The 9,676-nt window shown below is 34.1% G+C and overlaps 1 pseudogene across 1 annotated transcript; it reads right to left on the reverse strand.

Moving 5' to 3' along the window:
* Nucleotides 1-8,139: 8,139 nt before the first annotated feature.
* Nucleotides 8,140-8,352, reverse strand: LOC311628938 (large ribosomal subunit protein eL38-like; annotated as a pseudogene). The gene has a single exon. The product of its transcript is annotated as a large ribosomal subunit protein eL38-like (transcript).
* Nucleotides 8,353-9,676: the final 1,324 nt, after the last annotated feature.

Genomic DNA, 9,676 nt, shown 5'->3' on the forward strand with positions numbered 1-9,676 from the left:
AAAAAAAAAAAAAAAAAGCCCACAGTTTGAAGAGCCAGAGCAAGAATCAGAATGAGACTTAGCAGGAATGCAGCAATTATGAGGCCAGGAATTTAAAACATATATGATTAATATGTTAAGGACTTTAATAGGTAAACTTGACAGCATACCAAAATATATGGACAATGTAAGCAGAGAGATGGAAAGTCTAAGAAAGATCCAAATGCTAGAAATGCCAGAAATAAAAAAAAATATATATATGTTGTTTGATAAGATTGTCTTTGATGGGCTTAATAGTATACTGGACATGGCTGAGAAAAGAATCTTTGAGCTAGACATACCAATAGAATCTCAAAAACTGAAAAGCAAAAGAGCAAAGACTAAAATATAGGAACAGAATATCTAAGAACTATGGGACAATCACAGAAGCATAACATGCACAAAATGGAAAGACTAGAGTGTGACAGAAGAGATAAAGGAAAAGAAGAAATGTTTGAAAAAATAATGACTAGGAATTTACCCAAATTAATGTCAGACACAAAAAATATTAGTCCAGGAAAAAACAGAAGGAAGGAAGAATCTTTTGTTTTTATAAAGAATTCACACAACCTGTGAAGGGGAAAAGAGTTATTTCAAGATGGTTTTGGATTAGTTGTAAATGTATATTGCAAGCTCTATGACAACCACATACAAAAAGAAACAAAAAGTATAACTGATAAGAAAAAAGAGAAAATGGAATAATATGAAATGCTCAATCAAAACCACAGAGGCAGAAAAAGAGTAGAAGAGAAAAAATAGAAACAGAACAAGGACAACAAATAGAAAACAGTAATGTGGTGGATATTAATCCAACTATATCGATAATTAATTTGAACAACAATGGTCTTAATGCAGAGTAGATTAAAAAACACAACCTATATGTTGTCACTTTAAATATAAAGGCACATGTAGATTCTAAGTAAAGGAATGGAGAAAAATATACCATATTAGCCCTAATCAAAGGAAAGCAGGAGTCACTATATTAATTTCAGACAGAGCAGATTTCGAAGAAAAATTATCAAAGATAAAGAAAGCCATTACATGATGATAAAGTGGTCAATTCTCCAAAAAGACATAACAATCCTTAAAGTTTATGTGCCTAACAACAGAACATCATATTGTGTGAGGCAAAAACTAACAGAACTGCAAAGACAAATAGATGAATCCACTATCATTGTCGGATACTTCAACACTCCTCTCTCAGAATGGGACAGATCCAGCAGGCAGAAAATCAGTAAGGACATAGTGCAATTCAACAGCACCATCAATCAACTGAGTATAATTGACATCTATAAACTACTTCATCCAACAAAGGCAGAATACACATTCTTCTCAGGCTCCCATGGAACATTCACAGAGACAGACCACCTTCTGAGCCATATAACAAGCAGTAGCAAATTTAAAAATAAATATAAAAGAGAAATCATCCGACGTCTGTTCTCAGACTACAATGAGATCAAACTACAGATCTATAACAGAAATAGAACTGGAACATTCCAACATAGACAGAGATTAAACAATAATAATACATGGGCCTGGGTTTGAAAAGAGACTTTGCTTGGGGTGATGGGTGCACAATGCAGTGTGCAGATGACATGTGATTGAGTTGTACACTTGAAACCTGTATGGTTTTGTGAACCAATGACACCCCCAATAATTCAATAAAAAATAACAATGATGATGCCCTAACTGGTTTGGCTCAGGAGATAGAGTGTCGGCCTGCGGCTGCAGGGTCCCTAATTTGATTCCAATCAAAGGGACATGCCCAGGTTGCAGGTTCAATTCCCAGTGGGGGGCATGCAGGAGACAGCCAATCAATGATTCTCTCTCATCATTGATGTTTCCATCTCTCCCTCTCTTCTTCTTACTCTCTGAAATCAATAGAAATTTATCTAAAAATAATGATAATAAAAAATTCAGAAAAATAATAATGCACAGGTCAAAAATAAATCTCACAAGAAATTTCAAAATATACTAAGTGAAGCGACAACTTATCAAAATTTGTGGGACTGAGACTGTGAATGACTAAAAATTTAAGTATCTGTTAAGCTTTGGAAATGCTGACACTAGAACTGATTTCTGGCATTACTTTAACACATTGCCTAGGATTCCCAAGACCCTCAGGTTAGTACTTTATAAGTTCCCTTCTACTTATAACACTGAGATTTGTGAACACCATTAAAACTAATAAAATTGGCCAGTTACAAATGTACTTCCAACAACAAGATTTTGAAATCCAGGTCCAACATGTTGTGAGGGTTGAGGGGAAGACACAGTTAGATACCTCTAAAACTTAAGAGAACAGGGTAGGGATGTGAGAATAGCTGTGCTTTGGGTGTGACCTGCAATTTTCCTTGGTAAGCAACCCAAAATAGCAATGTTGACCTTTTCATCTTTGACTATAGACAGTTTTATTTGTGATTAAATAACTAACTAAAACAAACAAAAAAAAGCAGACCTTTTATGTGATGCTTTGTCTCCACTTCTGAAGTGGACCTTATACCACTCTCTAGACCAGGCCCCACATTGCAGGCAGAATGATCTGGAAAAGCAAAGCTGACTGTATCAAACCTCTGTGAGCTCTCAAATGCCCTTGGCCTAAAATCTAACCTCCTTGACTTGATGTACAAACTCTTTGACAATTAGAACTTAATCTACACCTGATTTTTTTAAAAATGTGAGATGTAATGAAATCAGTACTTTTGGGGTAATTTATAGCATTGAATACATATATTTACAAAATACATATTTAAATTGAACAATCTAATCTTCCACTTAAGGAATCTAGAAAAGAACAAATTAAACCCAAAGTAACTAAAAGAAAAGAAATAAGAATTAGAGCAGAAATTAAACAATTTTCTGAAAACAGGATATCATTTCAAATGAGTACATTTTATTAATGAAAAACTGAATTTCTAAGACCAAAAAGAAAAAAAAATATTAGAGGCATGTACAACCTCTCAACAAGACTCACATAACGTGGGTAATTACCCCCAAAGAAGGGAGACTTGAGTGTTAATCAGCCGAACACTTTTAAAATTCAATTATCTTGCAATTTCTCTCACTACCTCCCCAGCATGTTTTATTCCTTTAACAAGTATTTTTTGACTACCCATTATATTCTAGATACTGTTCCAATACCCACATAAACTCTTTTGGTAATAAAATTTTTAAAAGCTCCTAATTAACTTAGTGTAACTTTATGGTATAGAGTCCCAAACACACCCATTCTACACATCCCCACACAAAAAGACCATTCAAATTATTGTCTTTTAGCAGATTCAGCTCCAAGCTAAGAATCCCTGAATGATATATTTTCCTCCTGCTTCTTTTGAAATTGTTTCAATAATCATCTACCCTTAGACCCAAATTTATAATTAACCATCACAAACAAACACATAAATAATGAAGGGAGGGGAGAAGAAAGATAAGGGAAATGAGGAAAATCTTGAAGCCCCTGTGTGTGGACCTTCCCTCTCCATGTTGGACTTTGTAATTGGTCTCTAACACATACTAGAATTGGATTCTCAGTGCAGGCCTGGAGATAATGAGCAATGATGGGAAAGAGACCCTCGAGGAAAATTAACTTCCTCTTGAAATGGAAACTCCTCTGACAAGGCACAAGGCCTCTAGTATATTATATAAATGCAAAAAACAAACAAACAAAAAACACCTTAAACAATGAATTCTAATATTTTCTCTTCTTTTTAATTTTTTAAAAAAATTATCACAATATATAACATTGAATCCAAGTACCAATAACATGTGACATCACAGTCTGAAATACTTACTAAGGCCAATAATATTTGTCACTTTAATATTTTAAGTCATCTGTGACATTGCAAGGATCCATTCTCTGAAAGGTTGGCCAGGCTAGGAGAAGAGGGAATGGATATCTTGTCTACTAGATATTGTATTTTTTTGTAGGCATCCAAAAGAGAAGGGGCATGGTTCATTGGGTGGCCTGGAACACAGTCCTATTGTCATCAATCAAGTTCCACCATCCTGTAGTTAGGATTTGACATGGCAGAGACAGTACAAACTACATAATAACACCAACCCCATGGTTTAGCAAAGTTAACACTTTTTTAAAAAGTGAAGAATCATAAGGGGCAACAACTATTGAGTTGCACTTACATTAAGCTAAACCTACATTATATTTTATTTTTTTTTAAATATAATCAATAAGTTAGAGTACCTAGCTGTTCTCATGTTTTCTTCATCTGCAAAAAAGTTCTAATGAAAACAAGTGAAACACCCTTGAAAAGTAACTCAACACTCTTCTTCAAATTCCTTTGAAAATGAGTTATTTGAAAAATCTTCTGATACCACATTGAATAAATCTGAGTGAGAGTCCTTGATAGAGAATAAAGACAGAGGTGTCCTTTCCAAGTTACTTTTATGACTAGCCCCAAACCTTAACTACCAGCTAAGAGTTCATACTAATGATTAACCCAGGAACAAAACTCTTCTACAATATTAATTGATCTAATAAAATATTCTTCCTTGGGCTGCTTTTCATGCATTCATTTTATTATCAAGTCGGCAACCAGTCAAGGAGTTATAATTCTTTTTTTTTTTTTTTTGTACCTGCATTCTAGGGTGAAGTAATAGATACTATGATGAGACAGCCCTTTGTAATACTGCTTCAGAGAAACTAAAAATAATTAAAGTTGTAACATATCACAGAAGATATCAAGGTGAGATTCTAATTTATGGTGTTGGGTGCATGAATTTTAGAGGGATTTAGTATTTTCCCCTGCAGTCAGTTCCCTCATGGGCTCTCCTAGCCTTAATAATAGCCTTCTTACTGAAAGACAACTTTATAATTTGTTTAAATATGAAAACATTATCATCTTAAACCACCATGCCCAAACCAAGAATTACACATAATATATTATGCAAGTGATAAATACTATATTTGAAAATTGGTATTTTTATAATTATATTGTTAAAATTAGTTTTATCACATTCTCTGTTGCAGGACACTTTCCTTGCTAAATTAGAAACCTAAAATTGTGATATATTTAATATAAGCTAAGCAAGAAAATTCCTCTAAGTTTCACAGATATAGGCTGCTATCTGGAAAAGCTAGAGAATGTGTGTGTGTGTGTGTGTGTGTGTGTGTCCCTTTACACTTTGTTCATAAATCCTGAGACAAAGCTCAGATAATTTACTCTCTGGTTCTAACTTTGGATTTGTTTTTCAACCTCCACCATTACCTTTTGGCAAACCCATGGCAGGGTCATTTTTAAGTTACATTTTCTAATAAACCCGTGGAATAAAGAATGGTTTGTTGACCTACCTCAAAGCAAAGGCCTGAATACTGTTATTAAGTAAAGAGATATTTCCCCATCTATCATTAGATCTTTATAACTGATCTCCCTGTGTAATGACTTAACTTTAATTCTCTATTTACTGGTTAGTATGGCCCACAAGAAAAGTTGAAATAAATAAAAAGTGTTAATATAGGGGAGACATTCTCTGAAAACTCAGGTCTATTCTAAACATAGCTTGAATCAAATAAACCTGAGAACTATCCAATCATCTGCTCTGTGACATTGTACATCAAGCAATGATTTCATTCCACTAACCATCTGGATCTTTTTTGTCAGATCATCTTTTTTTTTCAGGATTTTCAATTTATTTTGACTACAGGAGAAATGGTCAAAGTTCTTTTGACTGAAGATAACTTTTAGGATGAGAGGAAAGTAAATACTCATAAATCTACCACAAACACATTTTTATTCCAATTATCTCTCAATTATTTTCTACATTGATTTTTAAAATCACACACAAAAATTATGAAACTCTGCCTCAAAAACACATAATTTTTCTTCCACTGTTATTATCTATGCAATTTTATTATTTCCTCATACAATTCTTAAAATATTCATTCTATTCTCTATACATTTTCTTACCCAATCATCATACAATTTCAGAAAAACCTATTATTCCAACCTGCAGCTCAAAACAGATAAAGTATGAAGAAGTGGGTATCATATATTTAACAAAAACATCATTTTATTACGCCTTAGCTCATCATTGGTTACACTGGAGCACTCAAAAAATGTATTTCCAATGCAGAGATCATTTTGGAAAATCATCAGCAAAACAACAGTAAAATTAGTTTCACCAATTCAATTTTAACCTGTGGGCCAGACTGAATGTCATCTAAAACCTGATTATTTTCCAAAGAGATATGCTCTCTAAATAATTGGACAGAACCAGTATATCAGCTGAGTGTTTGGAGCAGTTACCCAGTGACACAAAATATTGTAGAATCAATTTCCAAATTTTGTGTTCACAAAATTCCTAGAAAACTTTTTCTTAAGACCTAAAGGAGAGCATCAAATACTCACAAAAATCCAACTTTCTCTGAATCTATTTTTGTTTTAATTATGCTATTGTAGTTTCTGACCACTAATAAGGTGAGTTCATTAAGGCCACAATGGAGCCCACTTCCGGGGTAGACAGACAGGCTTCTCTGGATGCCCTTTGTTGGGTAGTTAGGCAATAAAGCACTGTGGAAGCTGAAAGTAGGCTTCATTTGGGAAAACATATCTATGCCATGGCTGGAAATCCATGGAGGCAGAAAGGTAGTGAGAAAAAGAAGACTGTAAACTCTTCACTTTGACACTTTGCCTATAGGTTATGGTTCCCTTTGAAATGAGTTTTAGAGGTAAACTAGGCAGGTTTAGGGCATTTTAGGAAGAGAGAGGGTCCATCCGGGAGAACTACAAAGGTGGGGACTTAGAGCTGCCAAAAGGCATACATTCATAGAAAAAGAGGTGCCAGGATAAGGGGAGAGGGAGACATCCATTCACATAAGATTGGGAAAAGCCACAGGGTATGGGGAGAAAGAGGAAACAAACTTTCATAGGGGATAGAGAAATGCAGACAAATGGGAGAAAGAGAAAAACAAGTTTTCACAGGGGATAGAGAATTTTGAAGGGGCAACAGGGTCACCACATGGGTTTTAAGCTTTGAAGTTGATATTCTACCAATTGAAAGGCAGCATCAAGAAACAAAGAACTGCAGCCTTTAGAAGCCGTAGGAAAAAGGAGCTTAGCAGGTTACCTGCTTTGGGATCCCCTCCCTACAGGAGAGTATGTACTTCTTTCCAATAAATTTCAACCTTTTCATATACTACCTTTTGTCCCTGGCTTCATTCTTTGAATCAACCTGGACAAGAACCCAGGAAAGAAATCACCCTTGCATCCTGCTCAGGAAACAACCACTCCACTCACCTTGAATTAGAAAATAACAAACTGATTATACGAAGCTAAACAAAGTTAGGAGGCCCAGAGTCCAATTCTGGCAATTAGATTGTTGTAACTTTAGTTGTTTTAAAACATCTTTAAATGGGATTGCTGGGTTTCAGTGACCAGAGACCAAGGGTCAGGTGCATATGACACTCTAGAGAAGCCTGCCTCACTCCCCATCCTCCAATGCACTCACTGTGAAGAAAGGAGGTTGTTGCAAGACTGGAAAGATAGGTTGATAATGCTGTTGTTCTCAAACAAATCATTCTGAACTATAAAATCATCATGCTAGTTATGTAAACTATTTGCATGAATACTCATTACACTGTATTAAGCCCAAACTTTTCAACTTTGCTCACTCCTTTCTATAACCTGGGGGACTCTGGAGAAAATGATTTAGATTGAGGCCTACCACATTTACTATTATAATAAAAATAACTTCCATTTATTTAGCACTTAAATATCCCTGGTGTCATATTAAGCAGTTCATATTATCCCATTTAATTCTCAAAATAGTATTAAGAGATTAAAGTAATTATCCCCATTTTGCTGCTGAGAAAAATGAGGCATACAGTTTCTCAAAGTCCTGAAGCAGATATTTAAATATAAATTTGTGTAATCCTAAATCCTCTCTTTTTATTTATTTTATTATTTTTTTTAATAATCTGTATTGTTGTAAGTATTACATATATCCCCTTTCCCCCCCTTGACCCCTTCTATCTTTTCCCCACTTCCTGCTCCAGGCCTTTGCCACCTTATTGTCTAATTATTCCCATTTAGAAGTTGACAATTCTGAGTCTTAAAGACATTACATAATTTTTTAATTGTTTTTAATTTTTAACATTTTAATACAGGTTCATTTCAGCTCCTTCACCACCAAACCTGGGTACAGGGACTGCTTCAGCTTCTCAGCCTTCTCTTTGTCTGTGATGACCAAGGCATAAAGATATCTGCTGCATTGGACTTTGAACTTCCCATCATCCTTATTTTTCTTGATCTTGACAGATTTGGCATCATTTCACCTGGCTGTGAGCTGGAAGTCCTTGATTTCCTCTAAATTTTGAGGCATGGCTACCAGGCACATGGTCAGCAAAGTGGCATGAAGCAAAGGGGGGGGGGGGACTACATAATTTTTTAAAAATTGTGTATTTGAGTGAGTCCATAATATCCTAGCTACATAATTTTTAGGATATTATGGACTCACTCAAATACACAAAGGCCTGTACTTTGAGCTGTCTTTATAGCATTTGGGAGCTGGATACATGATCAGGGACTTAAATCATTTTAATTTTTGTTGCAGAAATATTTCTTCCACATATTATTGATTCCCTGAAAGGCTGTTGAGATTGGTTGCTCATTAGTCCCTGCTCTAAATGGCCTCAGTAAGCTGTGATTTTAGAGGATTTGCATGTTTTTCCATAATATTGCTGTTCCTTCCTTAGGGAGAAAGGTGTCAATTATTTTATATTTTGCCACTCTGTCTTCATATAGTAGATCCTATCATCCCTCCTTTTAAATTCCTGCTACCAATTTGCCATGGGTTTGAAATCCAATAGTTAAATGTTTAAAAATAAGACTGCTGGCTGTGAGAGGTCATTTAAATGTAATGCATATGAGCTTGCATTTTATCAGATATATTTGGTTGCTCTTTATAATTTTTTCTGACTGAAAATCAACTCATGTTTATTATTTAAACAATAACAAAATGTAGAAAGGTTTAAATGTGAAGAATAAATACACCATCTTTCATCTCAGCAGCCAGACAGCAGCTCAATATTTTAGTGTATTTTTTATTGTATGTGTTTAATATTATTACTATTAGTGTGGTTATCTTTAATGTTATTTTAAAAAATGAAACAGCTTGTATCCTGCTTTTTTTTTACTTAACATTTAAGTTGAAATATTTTCCAATGTCAATAAATAATTTTCAAACAAAAGAATGTTAACTTTCATATAAAATTTGAAATCCAATATTTATGGTAGAAATATGCCATAGTTTATTAAGCTATTTTCCTCTCTACCACATAATGTTTCTATTACTTTCTTTTTTGGCTATAATTCTATGAAAATAACTTTTGCCCAATAAAAACTGGAACTTTGATTTCTAGTTGTGATTTCAAGGTATAACTCTCTCAAAAATTAGGTACCAGATATACATAGCCAAATTATTTTGTCAATCATTATATAAATGTATACTCACACCAAAATTAAATAAACTTTAATTATTTTAATTACTTAATCTATCTCTTATAATGCTTTTTCATACTCACAAAGGGTTTACTGGCTCTATTCTAATATTTGAGTTTGAAATTAAGTGTTGCTTAAAAAGTGAGGTACTACTACAAACTAAGGATTCAAGGTTTTCATTTCACTATTAATTTTAAATTTCCTTC

Source organism: Pipistrellus hanaki (genome assembly GCF_964339955.1).
Source record: "Pipistrellus hanaki genome assembly, chromosome: 10".
Taxonomy (NCBI): domain Eukaryota; kingdom Metazoa; phylum Chordata; class Mammalia; order Chiroptera; family Vespertilionidae; genus Pipistrellus; species Pipistrellus hanaki.